The sequence below is a fragment of the Cetorhinus maximus genome, chromosome 28 (assembly GCF_964194155.1).
Source record: "Cetorhinus maximus chromosome 28, sCetMax3.hap1.1, whole genome shotgun sequence".
Classification (NCBI taxonomy): domain Eukaryota; kingdom Metazoa; phylum Chordata; class Chondrichthyes; order Lamniformes; family Cetorhinidae; genus Cetorhinus; species Cetorhinus maximus.
In genome coordinates, this window is record NC_135906.1 from 16957172 (window position 1) to 16974034 (window position 16863).

General features: G+C 46.7%; 1 protein-coding gene and 1 long non-coding RNA gene across 2 annotated transcripts in view; one reads left to right on the forward strand and one right to left on the reverse strand.

The window, feature by feature from the left end:
* Nucleotides 1–16857, reverse strand: part of LOC144668856 (sphingosine 1-phosphate receptor 2-like) — a 38249-nt gene extending 21392 nt beyond the window's left edge. The window contains exon 1 of the mRNA XM_078531286.1: nt 16633–16857. The gene's annotated coding sequence lies outside the window, so the exon portion shown is untranslated. The remainder of the gene's footprint in view (nt 1–16632) is intronic.
* The window catches only part of LOC144668859 (uncharacterized), a 134796-nt gene that overhangs the window by 63010 nt on the left and 54923 nt on the right, over nt 1–16863 (forward strand). The window lies entirely within an intron of this gene.

Sequence of the window (16863 nt, forward strand, 5' to 3'; positions counted from 1 at the left end):
TCTAAACGTAGGAAGGATTGACATTTTGGGGTTAAAGCCAAAAGGATGTTATGGATAATAACAAAGAAGGTTACTGAGCCAGCTCACAGTACATGCTGGTGTTCCTAATAAAGCCCCCATTGTATTGGTCAGACCAGTACTGAATGATCCTTTATAGACCTCTCAAGGAGCCAACAACATAAAGCAGTGTAGAACAGATATTATCTTGTGTCTGTTTAACATGGATTGTCCAGCTCTCTCTGATTGCAACAAAATCCCATTGGGATCATCAGCATTCCTCAAAGATGAGACCAAATAATGGGCAGACTGTTTGAATTGAAGTCTCCAGATTTCACAATTACAGATTATATACTTAACCTGCAATGTACAAAGAGGTATAGGGAATATACTCCTGATTCTGTACTGTACACAGGGCAGTGTTATCAGGATAAACATAGAAACACAGAAAATAGTAGCAGGAGTAGGCCATTCAGCCCTTCGAGCCTGCTCCGCCATTCATCATGATCATGGCTGATCATCCAACTCAATAGCCTGCTCCCGCTTTCTCCTTTAATCCCTTTCGCACCAAGAGCTATATCTAACTCCTTCTTGAAAACATACAATGTTTTGGCCTCCACTACTTTCTGTGGTAGCGAATTCTACAGGCTCACCACTCTCTGGGTGAAGAAACTTCTCCTCATCTCAGTCCTAAATGGTCTACCCCGTATCCTGAGACTGTGACCCTTGGTTCTGGACTCCCCCACCATCGGGAACATCCTTCCTGCATCTACCCTGTCTAGTCCTGTTAGAATTTTATAGGTTTCCATGAGATCTCCCCTCATTCCTCTGAACTCCAGCGAATATAATCTTAACATTCCTGGGATGGTGGGACTGAATCTCTCCTCATATGTCAGTCCCACCATCCCAGGAATCAGCCTGGTAAAGCTTCGCTGCACTCCCTCTATAGCAAGAACATCCTTCCTCAGATAAGGAGACCAAAACTGCACACAATATTCCAGGTGTGGTCTCACCAAGGCCCTGTATAATTGCAGCAAGACATCCCTGCTCCTGTACTTGAATCCTCTCACTATGAAGGCCAACATACCATTTGCCTTCTTTACCGCCTGCTGCACCTGCATGCTTACTTCAGTGACTGGTGTACGAGGACACCCAGGTCTCGTTGCACATTCCCCTCTCTCAATTTATAGCCATTCAGATAATAATTTGCTTTCCTATTCTTGCTACCAAAGTGGATAACCTCACATTTATCTACATGATACTGCATCTGCCATGCCTTTGCCCACTCACTCAGCTTGTCCAAATCACATTGAAGCATCTCTGCATCCTCCTCACAGCACACCCTCCCACCCAGCTTTGTGTCATCTGCAAATTTGGAGATATTATTTAGTTCCCTCATCTAAATCATTAATATATATTGTGAATAGCTGAGGTCCCAGCACTGATCCCTGCGGTACCCCACTAGTCACTACCTGCCAATCGGAAAAAGACCAGTTTATTCCTACACTTTGTTTCCTGTCTGCCAACCAATTTTCTATCCATCTCAAAACACTACCCCCAATCCCATGCACCAGTGCTATCAGGGTAAAGGGGAATATACTTCTGATTCTGTACTGTACACAGGGCAGTGTTATCAGCGTAAAGGACAATATACTCCTGATTCTGTTCTGTAGACAGGGTAGTGTTATCAGGGTAAAAGGGAGTATACTCCTGATTCTGTACTGTTCACAGGGCATTGTTATCAGCGTAAAGGAGAATATACTCCTGATTCTGTACTGTACACAGGGCAGTGTTATCAGGGTAAAAGGGAGTATACTCCTGATTCTGTACTGTACACAAGGCAGTGTTATCAGGGTAAAAGGGGAGTATACTCCTGATTCTGTACTGTACACAAGGCAGTGTTATCAGGGTAAAGAGGAGTATACTCCCGATTCTGTACTGTACACAAGGCAGTGTTATCAGCGTAAAGGAGAATATACTCCTGATTCTGTACTGTACACAGGGCAGTGTTATCAGGGTAAAGAGGAGTATACTCCTGATTCTGTACTGTACACAAGGCAGTGTTATCAGGGTAAAGAGGAGTATACTCCCGATTCTGTACTGTACACAGGGCAGTGTTATCAGGGTAAAGAGGAGTATACTCCCGATTCTGTACTGTACACAGGGCAGTGTTATCAGGGTAAAAGGGAGTATACTCCTGATTCTGTACTGTACACAGGGCATTGTTATCAGGGTAAAAGGGGAGTATACTCCTGATTCTGTACTGTACACAAGGCAGTGTTATCAGGGTAAAAGGGGAGTATACTCCTGATTCTGTACTGTACACAAGGCAGTGTTATCAGGGTAAAAGGGAGTATACTCCTGATTCTGTACTGTACACAAGGCAGTGTTATCAGGGTAAAAGGGAGTATACTCCTGATTCTGTACTGTACACAAGGCAGTGTTATCAGGGTAAAAGGGAGTATACTCCTGATTCTGTACTGTACACAAGGCAGTGTTATCAGGGTAAAGAGGAGTATACTCCCGATTCTCGACTGTACACAAGGCAGTGTTATCAGGGTAAAGGGGAGTATACTCCCGATTCTGTACTGTACACAGGGCATTGTTATCAGGGTAAAAGGGGAGTATACTCCTGATTCTGTACTGTACACAAGGCAGTGTTATCAGGGTAAAAGGGGAGTATACTCCTGATTCTGTACTGTACACAAGGCAGTGTTATCAGGGTAAAAGGGAGTATACTCCTGATTCTGTACTGTACACAAGGCAGTGTTATCAGGGTAAAGAGGAGTATACTCCCGATTCTGGACTGTACACAAGGCAGTGTTATCAGGGTAAAGGGGAGTATACTCCCGATTCTGTACTGTACACAGGGCATTGTTATCAGCGTAAAGGAGAATATACTCCTGATTCTGTACTGTACACAGGACAGTGTTATCAGGGTAAAGAGGAGTATACTCCTGATTCTGGACTGTACAGAGGGCAGTGTTATCAGTATGCCCTGTACTGTGCATTGTTGGATTATTGTTGTTTTGTAACTCCCACCCACTCGGACAAGGGCTGTACTTGCACGTCCTCCTTTCCTAATGGGATGACGAAACATTCATTTCAACAGTCTGGATAAGTTGAACTTAAGACCTTCTTGCTTAGAATCATGTGCTGACCTAGTTTAGCAACAGTTTACTGGATATTTTAGTAAATATTAGTATGTGGCTGCTGGGTTCCAATGGTGTAAGAGCTGCGGGGTGATTAATAGTCAGCACATGGTTCAGATCAGTATGACACAATCAGATCCCTCCCAAGCACTGTTCCTGCCCTGCAATCGCTTTCCCAGACTCCCCATCTCTGTGGTACCTTGGGGGATAGCCAGGATTTGAAGAAGGCTTGGCTTTTCTGCTGTTCCTTCCATGGGAGTCTCGTGGAGAAGTTCAGAGAGAAAGGGCAAGGAGCTGGATAGTGCATCAACAGCCAATGAGAGAGGGGTAGGTATAAATAGAAGATCTGGGACTGGGTGAATCCTGAAGATTCTGTCACTCCTTTGAGTAAGATTTGCCCCTCACATGGGAGGCTGAGGGGATCTGCTGTGGACAAATGTACTCTGATTAAGCTGCAGGATTTCACCACACTGAGATGCACCAGTCTGTGCTGCAGTCACACTCCGACAAAGTGTAGATTGCATGGCATAGTTTATGCCAAATCTAGCCAAGAATCGCTGCCATACAGAGTCTGAACCGAGGCAGTGTTTGCAAATTATTTACTCGCCTTAGTGCAGGAGCTACTGCTGCATCAAGTAATTCTCTGTGTTCAGGATGCGCTGAGTGTTTTCTGAGTTATGCATTCACCGATTCTTTCTGTGACAATATTCATTTTAAAATTTTCGGAGCATCCTTTAAAATGCATCCTGGAGGATGGTCAAACCCCACACCCTCACTTCACTGTCAGGCAGACAGTGGATAAATCTCACTCACCCCTTCACTCCCTTGTGCGGACTGTCAGACAGATGGTGAATAAACCTCACTTTCCCCTTCACTGTCAGGCAGACAGTGAATAAACCTCACATTCCCCTTCACTGTCAGGCAGACAGTGAATAAACCTCACTCTCTCCCTTCACTGTCAGGCAGACAGTGGATAAACCTCATTCTCCCATTCACTGTTAGGCAGACAGTGAATAAACCTCACTCAGTACATCACTGTCAGGCAGACAGTGAGTAAACCTCACTTTCTCCCTTCACTGTCAGGCAGACAGTGAATAAACCTCACTCACCCCCTTCACTGTCAGGCAGGCAGTGAATAAACCTCACTCTCTCCCTTCACTGTCAGGCAGACAGTGAATAAACCTCATTCTCCCCTTCACTGTTAGGCAGACAGTGAATAAACCTCACTCAGCACTTCACTGTCAGGCAGACAGTGAGTAAACCTCACTTTCTCCCTTCACTGTCAGGCAGACAGTGTACAAACCTCATTGTCCCCCTCCACTCCCCTGTCCGGACTGTCAGGCAGACAGTGAATAAACCTCATTCTCCCCTTTATGTCAGGCAGACAGTGAATAAACCTCATTCTCCCCTTCACTGTCAGGCAGATGGTGAATAAACCTCATTCTCCCCTTCACTGTCTGGCAGACGGTGAATAAACCTCACTCTCTCCCTTCACTGTCAGGCAGACAGTGAATAAACCTCACTCTCTCCCTTCACTGTCAGGCAGACGGTGAATAAACCTCAGTCTCCCCTTCACTGTCAGGCAGACAGTGTAAAAAACCTCATTCTCGCCTTCACTGTCAGGCAGACAGTGAATAAACCTCACTCTCCCCCTTCACTCCCCTGTCTGGTCTGTCAAGCAGACAGTGAATAAACCTCACTCTCTCCCTTCACTGTCAGGCAGATGGTGAATAAACCTCAGTCTCCCCTTCACTGTTAGGCAGACAGTGAATAAACCTCACTTTCCCCCTTCACTGTCAGGCAGACAGTGAATAAACCTCATTCTCCCCTTCACTGTCAGGCAGACGGTGAATAACCCTCCCTTTCCCCCTTCACTGTCAGGCAGACAGTAAATAAACCTCATTCTCCCCTTCACTGTCAGGCAGACAGTGAATAAACTTCATTCTCCCCTTCACTGTCAGGCAGACAGTGGATAAATCTCATTCTCCCCTTCACCGTCAGGCAGACGGTGAATAAACCTCATCCCCCCCCCACTTCACTGTCAGGCAGACAGTGAATAAACCTCACTCACTCCCTTCACTGTCAGGCAGACAGTGGATAAACCTCATTCTCCCCTTCACTGTTAGGCAGACAGTGGATAAACCTCATTCTCCCCTTCACCGTCAGGCAGACGGTGAATAAACCTCATTCCCCCCCCCCCCCCCCCTCACTGTCAGGCAGACAGTGAATAAACCTCATTCCCCCTTCACTGTCAGGCAGACAGTGAATAAACCTCACTCACCTCCTTCACTGTCAGGCAGGCAGTGAATAAACCTCACCTTCCCCCTTCACTGTCAGGCAGACAGTGAATAAACCTCACCTTCCCCCTTCACTGTCAGGCAGACAGTGAATAAACCTCACCTTCCCCCTTCACTGTCAGGCAGACAGTGAATAAACCTCACCTTCCCCCTTCACTGTCAGGCAGACAGTGAATAAACCTCACTTTCCCCCTTCACTGTCAGGCAGACAGTGAATAAACCTCATTTTCCCCCTTCACTGTCAGGCAGACAGTGAATAAACCTCACTTTCCCCCTTCACTGTCAGGCAGACAGTGAATAAACCTCACTTTCCCCCTTTATTGTCAGGCAGACAGTGAATAAACCTCACTTTCCCCCTTCATTGTCAGGCAGACAGTGAATAAACCTCATTCTCCCCCTCCACGCCCCTGTCCGGACTGTCAGGCAGACAGTGAATAAACCTCATTCCCCTCCTTCACTGTCAGGCAGACAGTGAATAAACCTCATTCTCCCCTTCACTGTCAGGCAAACAATGAATAAACCTCACTCTCCCCACTTCACTCCCACCACCCTCCTACCCCTAGCATCCCCACCCTGTGAGATACAGTTATGAATTTGCTTCTAAGTTTGGCCCAAAGTTGATGAGAAAATAAGGATCGCAGGTCACCTTCATGTGCAGACAGCCTGGAACCCATCAGCAGCTGGCAGGATTTGACATCACCAAGCTTCTTCGGCTGGAGGAGGGGGTGGGGGAGGAACTAGCCTCTCTGACCCACACGATTTTTAACCTTTGCCCTCTGGAGCTGTGCCTGTCCCACGGGCTTCTCACTGAATACAAGTGGTATTGAGTAAGCCCTCATACTTCTGAAATTATAGCTTCTCCCAATGAACACAGCCCCTGCTCACTGTTTCTCACCATTCAGCTTAGAGGGAGAATTGCTGATTGTCAGGTTGCCTCTCTCATTGTACCACCACTTTATAAAGAGAATCTCGCTCTCAGCATCTTTTCACCAAGACAGCTTGCCATTAGTGTCCTGGTTTACAAATTGTTCCCTCCTCTTTGAGAGACATTGTAGATGCCTGATGCATGTTTAAAAAATCAGTGCATAATTTGTAGACAAGGTATGCCTGAATCCCTCTTCACTCTGGTAGGTCCACTCAGACAAACCCTTCGATTATTTGTCCCAACAGCATAGCTAGCCGTTTGTTCTGGCATTGAATCTAAACGCTGAATGCATTTCTGGCTGATTCACTAATGTCAACGTGCAGACGTGAAGGTAACTGCAGCAAGATGTCACTGAGTGAAGCTGAACAGTAAGTTGTTCAAACAAAGCCACTTTTTACAGATTCAGAACTTTCTAATTCCACTCACTCCCTGACACTAACTCTGGTAAAGATCTGAAAAACCTGCACACAAGGAATCACTGATCAATTTAACCAATCAACTGAAACCAGGAATCTGACCAAGCGATAAAATAATAAACTAAGAGGAAAGTGAGATTAATGGAACTTCTGAAAACCCAGAGATTTGACATAGAGAAATGCCCATGAGGAATGTAATGTGGAGAAGGGATTGGATGGAGTAGTAGAGGTCAAGTGTGGAACACCATCAGATCAGGTATTCAGTGAGCTGGAAGCTTTCCATGGCTCAGCACCATGCCCAAACCTGGAACATTAACTGTTGCTGCTCAGGAATGAGACCGAAGTGCTATCTCGATGGAGAGCAAGCCAAGAGTTTGTGACTCAGACTCCTGAAACTCACATACCATTTCCCAGGAGAAATACATCGCCAATTATGTGGCTGAATTAAAAGGAGCTGGATTGATTTTCAGGTTTGCTCAGACAGAGTTACCGTCATAACAGCATTGAAGAAATTCCATCTGCTGCACCCTCCAGATTCAATGCAAGGACCCTCAAACAAACACTAGTGTCCTTCTTGAAGCCAACTCCACAAGCATTCAGGCAAAACTCCTTCAAAATCAACTACGATGGACTGGACACTGCCCGGGCAGCTGAAAATCGTCTCCCCACCAGGTCCTGTTCTCTCAACTTTCAAATGGTCAATGTTCCAGGAGAAAATGCTTCAAAGACAGTCTGGAGCTCTCCTTGAAGCAGGGCAGCATTGACATTAATGACTGGGAGGGGCTTGCTACCAATCATCCAGAATGGAGACAACTTGTCCATCAATCTGCAGATCGCTTTGAGTCCCAACATCTTAACGATGAGACAGAGCGGCAGCAGAGAAGGAAGGGAAGTAAACCCCGCACACCAGATCCCACTATCTCATAGAATGTCCTGCCCCATGTGCCCAAAGATCTGAGAATCGGCCTGTTCAGTCACACGAAGACCCACAGCAGAAACTCAGAATCCTGAGTAGATGTCATCCTCGAATGGATTTGACAACCTCTGATCATTTTGTTAAGGACACAGAGGGAGATGCCATGTCATTCTAAGATGATGTGTTAGATTTAGATCTTCTGTTTCCTGTCAGTGATCCTGCAGAATTATGACTGGTTATTGGGCATTTAATGGAGCTCTGCAACTCCTATGACCATAGAACAGTTACAGTGCAGAAAGAGATCATCCAGCCCATTGTGTCTGCGCTGGCCAAAAAAGACAAAAAAGAAACTAGCCGCTCATTTAAATCCCACTTTCCAGCACCCGGTCTGTAGCCTCGCAGGTTACAGTACTTCAGGTGCAGATCCAGGTGCCTTTTAAATCAGTTGAGCTTTTCCGCCTCAACCACCAACTTAGGCAGTGAATGTTATGTCATGTTATTACTGAGGATAGTTTAGAATGTAACTTCAATTTTCTCCCTCTTCTGTCCATTTTATAAATACTTAACATTCTGGTCTATTCCACTGCACTGGCACTTGTTTTTGCCAGTCCTATGTAAATGGAGTTTCTTTGTATCTGTGTACAAATACCCATGTGTGCGTACACACACATCTCCGACACAGTTGCACACATGTACATTCATAAATGTTACACATACCTGCACAGTCCTCAGAGCTTTTAAGGAAACTCAGTAGTGAAGCGTGTTCAGCTTGTGATTACCAGTAGTTTTATAAATACACACAGCCTGTGACATGGAGCCAGACACGCTGCCTTTGGACAACTTCCACTTTCACACTGACTATAAACCAGAACAATTAAATGTTGCTGCAGAATGACAGTAACTCATGTTCTTTGGGTAAAATGAAACAGATTATACCAAAAGATTTTTTTTCAATTGCTACGTACTTCATTGGCCATAAAGCACTTTGAGATTGTCTGCACATTGTGACAGGCTTTATATCAATTTCTTTATGTCACTAGCATTCTATCATGTAACACTTGGCTGGAGAAGGGTCAATGGCAGTGCTCAGCTGCAGGGAGTCTGGGCACAGGGGCTACCTGGCTCATCAACAGTATAAAAGGGCAAAATAGAATGAATTCAGGCCCTCAGATCTTTTCTAAATATGAAAAAGTGTGGCTCTCTTAAGTACCTGCTAAAAAGGTAATTTACTGAATGTGCTTGTGACCTGAGGCTCAAAACTTAAGGGAATGAGTAGTTATATAGAAGCACCTACAATTTATCTGCACTTTTGGGGAGTACCTGGGCTGTGATGTTAGAGAAAGGCTGGAAATAAACATCAGACCTGCTCCAGATCACCTGAGAAACACGGCCCACTCTAGATCCAGTTCCCCTATGATGAAAGCAATGGATACATATGTCCTTTGTATCATTAATAGTTTGTGGTTAGGCCACAGTTTCACCAGAAAAGCATTCCCCTTCCTCTTCCATTCGAACAGTAAGACAATTTTACTATAAGTTCCACAGCAGTGTCTTTGGAGAACCTTTCATAATTAAATAATTTTATAATTAACCAACTGCCTTTTAGAATTAAATACAAGCAAAAGATTTTTTTAAAGTACTCAGCATCAAACTGTGCAAGATTATCAGCCAGTGAAGGGTGTGGGATATATCAGAGTGTCACAGTGAGGTGTGCAGGGTATATCAGAGTGCTACAGTGAGGGGTATATCAGAGTGTTACAGTGAGGGGTATATCAGAGTCTTACAGTGAGAGGTGAGGGGTGCGGGGTATATCAGAGTCATACAGTGAGGGGTGTCAGGGTGTTACAGTGAGGGGTGTGGGATATATCAGAGTGTTACAGTGAGGGGTGCGGGGTATATCAGAGTGTTACAGTGAGGGGTGCGGGGTATATCACAGTGTTACAGTGAGGGGTGCGGGGTATATCACAGTGTTACAGTGAGGGGTGTCAGAGTGTTACAATGAGAGGTGTGAGGTATATCAGGGTGTTACACTGAGGGGTGTGGGATATATCAGAGTTTTACAGTGAGGGGTGTGAGGTAGATCAGGGTGTTACAGTGAGGGGTGCGGGGTATATCAGAGTGTTACAGTGAGGGTTGCGGGGTATATCAGAGTGTTACAGCGAGAGGTGAGGGGTGCAGGGTATATCAGAGTGTTACAGTGAGGGGTGAGGGCTGCGGGATATATCAGAGTGTTACAGTGAGGGGTGCAGGGTATATCAGAGTGTTACAGTGAGGGGTGCGGGGTATATCAGAGTGTTACAGTGAGGGGTGCGGGTATATCAGAGTGTTACTGTGAGGGCTGTGTGGTATATCAGAGTGATACAGTGAGGGGTGTCAAGGTGTTACAGTGAGGGGTGTGGGATATATCAGCGTGTTACAGTGAGGGGTGCGGGGTATATCAGAGTGTTACTGTGAGGGCTGTGTGGTATATCAGAGTGATACTGTGAGGGCTGTGTGGTATATCAGAGTGTTACAGTGAGGGGTGCGGGGTATATCACAGTGTTACAGTGAGGGGTGCGGGGTATATCAGAGTGTTACAGTGAGGGGTGTCAGAGTGTTACAGTGAGAGGTGTGAGGTATATCAGGGTGTTACAGTGAGGGGTGTGAGGTATATCAGGGTGTTACAGTGAGGGGTGCGGGGTATATCAGAGTGTTACAGTGAGGGGTGAGGGGAGCGGGGTATATCAGGGTGTTACAGTGAGGGGTGCGCGGTATATCAGAGTGTTACAGTGAGGGGTGCGGGGTATATCACAGTGTTACAGTGAGGGGTGCGGGGTATATCACAGTGTTACAGTGAGGGGTGCGGGGTATATCACAGTGTTACAGTGAGGGGTGCGGGGTATATCAGAGTGTTACAGTGAGGGGTGTGGGGTATATCAGAGTGTTACAGTGAGGGGTGAGGGGTGCGGGAATTTTCAGTGTGTTACAGTGAGCGGTGCGAGGTATATCAGAGTGTTACAGTGAGGGGTGCGGGGTATATCAGAGTGTTACAGTGAGGGGTGTGAGGTATATCAGAGTGTTACTGTGCAGGGTGCGGGGTATATCAGGGTGTTACAGTGAGGGGTGTGGGGTATATCAGAGTGTTACAGTGGGGGGTGTGCGGTATATCAGAGTGTTACAGTGGGGGGGTGTCAGGGTGTTACAGTGAGGGGTGTGGGATATATCAGAGTGTTACAGTGAGGGGTGCAGAGTATATCAGAGTGTTACAGTGAGGGGTGCAGGGTATATCAGAGTGTTACTGTGAGGGATGTGTGGTATATCATAGTGATACTGTGAGGGGTGTGAGGTATATCAAGGTGTTACAGTGAGGGGTGCGAAGTATATCACAGTGTTACAGTGAGGGGTGCGGGGTATATCAGAGTGTTACAGTGAGGGTGTCAGAGTGTTACAGTGAGAGGTGTGAGGTATATCAGGGCGTTACAGTGAGGGGTGTGAGGTATATCAGGGTGTTACAGTGAGGGGTGCGGGGTATATCAGAGTGTTACAGTGAAGGGTACGGGATATATCAGAGTGTTACAGTGAGGGTTGCGGGATATATCAGAGTCTTACAGTGAGGGGTGCGGGATATATCAGAGTGTTACAGTGAGGGGTGCAGGGTATATCAGAGTGATACAGTGAGGGGTGCGGGATATATCAGAGTGTTACAGTGAGGGCAGTGTGGTATATCAGAGTGTTACAGTGGGGGGTGCGCAGTATATCAGAGTGTTACAGTGAGGGGTGTCAGAGTTTTAAAGTGAGGGGTGTGGGGTATATCAGAGTGTTACAGTGAGGGGTGCGGGGTATATCACAGTGTTACAGTGAGGCGTGTGGGGTATATCAGTGTGTTACAGTGAGGGGTGTGAGGTATATCAGAGTGTTACAGTGAGGGGTGTGGAGTATATCAGAGTGTTACAGTGAGGGGTGTGGGGTATATCAGAGTGTTACAGTGAGGGGTGTGGGGTATATCAGAGTGTTACAGTGAGGCGTGTGGGCTATATTCGAGTGTTACAGTGAGGGGTGTGAGGTATATCCACAGTGAGGCATGTGGGCTATATTAGAGTGTTACAGTGAGGGGTGTGAGGTATATCAGAGTGTTACAGTGAGGGGTGTGAGGTATATCAGAGTGTTACAGTGAGGCGTGTGGGCTATATCAGAGTGTTACAGTGAGGGGTGTGAGGTATATCAGAGTGTTACTGTGAGGGGTGCGGGGTATATCAGGGTGTTACAGTGAGGGGTGTGGGCTATATCAGAGTGTTACAGTGAGGGGTGTGGGGTATATCAGAGTGTTACTGTGAGGGGTGCGGGGTATATCAGAGTGTTACAGTGAGGGGTGTGGGCTATATCAGAGTGTTACAGTGAGGGGTGTGGGCTATATCAGAGTGTTACAGTGAGGCGTGTGGGCTATATCAGAGTGTTACAGTGAGGGGTGTGGGCTATATCAGAGTGTTACAGTGAGGCGTGTGGGCTATATCAGAGTGTTACAGTGAGGCGTGTGGGCTATATCAGAGTGTTACAGTGAGGGGTGTGGGCTATATCAGAGTGTTACAGTGAGGGGTATGAGGTATATCAGAGTGTTACAGTGAGGGCTGTGGAGTATATCAGAGTGTTACTGTGAGGGGTGTGAGGTATATCAGAGTATCACAATGAGCGGTGCGTTAAATCAGGTTACCGGCTCTAAAATGATGTCATTTTGCACCCCCATGATGTGAGAAATAAAACTGAATTCTGAATGAAAGGTGTCAGATTTAGAAGCTCTCTGTGAGGGCGAAGTGGGCTCAGTAGCTGCCATTTATAATAGACTGACATCATACTTAAAAAGCAGCGTGCTAACAGTGATCAGACAGACAGATTACACTGGAGCAGAGACAGCACCTCTAATACTAATATTGCAGTGCCAGTCTCGGGAGCTGTGTCAGGATGTAAGCAAATAACTTGAAACACTTCTTAGCTGTTGCCTGGGGATCAAGGATGAATTGAAACACTAATTCCTGAGATGCTCATCAATTAGCAGGCTGTGAGCCTTGTATTTTATAACTGCTTTCGCGAAGGCAGTTTTTGAGCACCTGCTGTGAAGGTAATAGTGAATTACAGTTTACCACACACAAGCAGGTCATTCAATCTAACAGTTCTTGCTGGTGTTTATGCTCCACATGAGCCTCTTCCAGCCTTACTTCAGCACACCCTATTCACCTAACCTTCTATTCCTTTCTACCTCGTGTTAATCCAGTTTCCCCCTTAAATTCACCTCTGCTATTTGTCTCAACCATTACCTGTGCAAGTGAGTTCCACATTCTCACCACTCTCTGGGTAAAGAAGTTTCTCTAAATTCCCCTGCTGGATTTAATAGTGACTATTTCTCCACAAGTGGAAACGTCTCCTCCATGGCTACCCCACCAAACCCTTTCATCATTTTCAATTCCTCTTTGTTAGATCACACCTCAGACTTCTCTATAGAAAAGAGACCCAGCCTGTTCAGTCATTCCATGTAGTTAATCAGTTCGGTCATCTTATTTTTTACAGTAAATCACATGAAACTGAGCCACAGGGACCAGGAAGGTCACTACTTTGTCTAGTTAGATGATCTCGGCAGCTGCTTTCACCATTCTCCAGTTAATTAAATGGGAAAAGCAGCTGCACTTCTGTCCCAAATAGAAAATCAATGACTCTTAATGAACAAGACCAAGCGAGCACAGCACCGTCCCTTACAGTGAGAGCTCCTGCAGATGAGCAGCCTGCTGACACTTTCTAAGTCCACACTGTAGAAAATTCATCCTGGGTCAGACATCAGAAGTGTGCTCACACCATTGGAACATGATCTCCAAAGTTAATAGGTTGCAATTAAATGCATTAGAGAAGACCAAAGCTCCCATCGTGAAGCTGTATAAAACCAAATCCGGGTTAGATACCAGGAAGAGTTTTTTTTACCCCAGACTATAGTGGGCCTCTAGAACAGACTATCCTTTCATGCAGTGAATCCTGATTCACTGAATTCCTCCAAGCAAGAGTTGGACCAGAAACCACTTCATAAAAATGCTGAGATTTGAATGATTTCAAGTACTATCATTATCAACGCCCTGGGGGTTACCATTGACCAGAAACTGAACTGGACTAGCCATATAAATACTGGGGGGTGGGGAGGTGAGGAAAGGCATCTCCCATCTAAGTACAGCACTCTTTCTGAGTCTGATAGGCCTGTTTAATAAACTCAATAATTGCTTCCACTTTGTGCATAGAACTAGTTCCGGCCTGAGTTTAGGTCAGGAAATCCCCCTCCCTCACTGGAACATTCCACCATTAATCTCCCCATATTACTAGTGATTTCACACCCTATTACTAAGGGTACTTGTACCCAAATGAGAGCAGTGTTGGTGTCATGTACCCGAATGGGAGCTAGTGTTGCTGTCGTGTACCGGAATGGGAGCAGTGTTGGTGTCGTGTACCCGAATGGGAGCAGTGTTGGTGTCGTGTACCCGAATGGGAGCTAGTGTTGGTGTCGTGTGCCGGAATGGGAGCAGTGTTGGTGTCGTGTACTGAATGGGAGCTAGTGTTGGTGTTGTGTGCCGGAATGGGAGCAGTGTTGGTGTCGTGTGCCAGAATGGGAGCAGTGTTGGTGTCGTGTGCTGGAATGGGAGCTAGTGTTGGTGTCGTGTACCCGAATGGGAGCTAGTGTTGGTGTCGTGTGCTGGAATGGGAGCTAGTGTTGGTGTCGTGTGCTGGAATGGGAGCTAGTGTTGGTGTCGTGTACCCGATTGGGAGCAGTGTTGGTGTCGTGTGCCGGAATAGGAGCAGTGTTGGTGTCGTGTGCCGGAATAGGAGCAGTGTTGGTGTCGTGTGCCGGAATAGGAGCTAGTGTTGGTGTCGTGGGCCGGAATGGGAGCAGTGTTGGTGTCATGTGCCGGAATAGGAGCAGTGTTGCTGTCGTGTGCCGGAATAGGAGCAGTGTTGGTGTCATGTACCCGATTGGGAGCTAGTGTTGGTGTCATGTGCCGGAATGGAAGCAGTGTTGGTGTCGTGTGCCGGAATGGAAGCAGTGTTGGTGTCGTGTACTGGAATGGGAGCAGTGTTGGTGTCGTGTGCCGGAATGGGAGCTAGTGTTGGTGTCGTGTACCCGATTGGGAGCTAGTGTTGGTGTCGTGTGCCAAAATAGGAGCAGTGTTGGTGTCGTGTGCCAGAATAGGAGCAGTGTTGGTGTCGTGTACCCGATTGGGAGCTAGTGTTGGTGTCGTGTACCAGAATAGGAGCAGTGTTGGTGTCGTGTACCCGAATGGGAGCAGTGTTGGTGTCGTGTGCCAGAATAGGAGCAGTGTTGGTGTCGTGTACCGGAATGGGAGCTAGTGTTGGTGTCGTGTGCCAGAATGGGAGCAGTGTTGGTGTTGTGTGCCAGAATGGGAGCAGTGTTGGTGTCGTGTACCAGAATGGGAGCAGTGTTGGTGTCATGTGCCAGAATGGGAGCAGCGTTGGTGTCGTGTACCAGAATGGGAGCAGTGTTGGTGTCGTGTACCAGAATGGGAGCAGTGTTGGTGTCGTGTGCCAGAATGGGAGCAGTGTTGGTGTCGTGTGCCAGAATGGGAGCAGTGTTGGTGTCGTGTACCAGAATGGGAGCAGCGTTGGTGTCATGTGCCAGAATGGGAGCAGCGTTGGTGTCGTGTACCTGAATCTTTCCATATCTTTCTAAGACCTTGGTTGTTGGTGCTGATCACATGTCTGACTTCTCGCTGATCTCCATCAGCCTCATTCCCACAACATGATGGTTTAACATCCTGAATTCTTTGTACCCTTCCATTCTGCCACAGCTTCTGTTTGCTGTCTCTTTCCTACCACCTCATTTTCCTATGCATCTTTGTTACTCCATCATCAATGCAAAGCCTTCAGGAATTAACCCCGCCTCTCTCTGCAATTCTCTGTGCACTTCACCACATCTCTCACCACCTTCAAAAGACATCTCAAACCTTTATCTTGGACCAGGCTGTTGGTTCCGTCCCTTGTTAAAGGGGCAGCCCTAACCCTAAACCTAAAGCAAGCTGGTGCTTTGCCTGAGGCGCTGGGACTCCTGATCCTACAGGAAGACTCAACTTCTGCAGCAAATAAAATGTTCAACAACAACAACTTTCTTTTATATAGTACTTTTAATGTAATATCCATCCCTAGGCGCCTCACAGAGGAATTATCAAACAAACCTTTATAAGGAGTTATTAGGACAGATGACCAAAAGATTGGTCAAAGAACAGATTTTAAGGAGTGTCCTAAGGGAGAGAGGTTTAAGGAGGGGTTCTGAGTCTGGGGAGGAGCCATCCCGCCGTGTGGATCCCTTGCCTGCACTAATTCCTTCCATAGTCCTTTCTGCCAGACTCCACCCTTTCATTGGCCCCTTTGCTAATCCTCATCGAAATTCCTTGCTTGTTGCAATATGATGTCCCCAGTCCCCATCTACCCCTCATCTCCATCTCACCCGGGCGGTTTTCTGACAGTCAGTGCTCAGCTCCCATCTCCTGGTCCAGCGAAAAACTGACACAGCCCCTGTCCTGTCGAAATCAACAATAACGGGAAGACAAGGAACCAGGAGAAAGCTCAAAGCTGGGAAGAGCAGAAATCGTTAAGAGGACGAACTGAAATAACAGAAATATAGCAGCGGCCAACTCTGAACTTAGTAAATGGTCGGGATTGCACTAACCTCCACAGGGGCTGCAAACTTGTGTGTTTTATAAATGTTACAAAGCCATTAAATCCGTCCGTTAAACACCTTCTGTAACCCTCCTACATAAACCCGGCTTTCAATTAAAATAGTCTGGAATTAAAAACCACTGCGGGATCTACTGGATTCTCAGTAAAAACACACAGCGCCGGTTAACGGGGAGAAATTTCCAATCAGGTAGCAACAAAGCGGGCGAGAATAAAGCAGGAAATTTCTTACCGTGTTACCAAGCCGGACCTCTCACTCAGTGTGCTCACATCCAGCTCCTCACTGCTCACAAGCCAACTTCATTCGCCGCCCACTCGCTGTTTCCCTCCCCTCTCTCCCCAGTTGTATTGCTTGGTGTGGGCTCTGTCTTGATACTTTCCCTCTGTGAGCTGTGGAAGTGCCTCCAGCCTTTCCCGGTGTCGGAGCCGAGCTGGACGGTTTGTTCCGAGTCTGTTTCACATC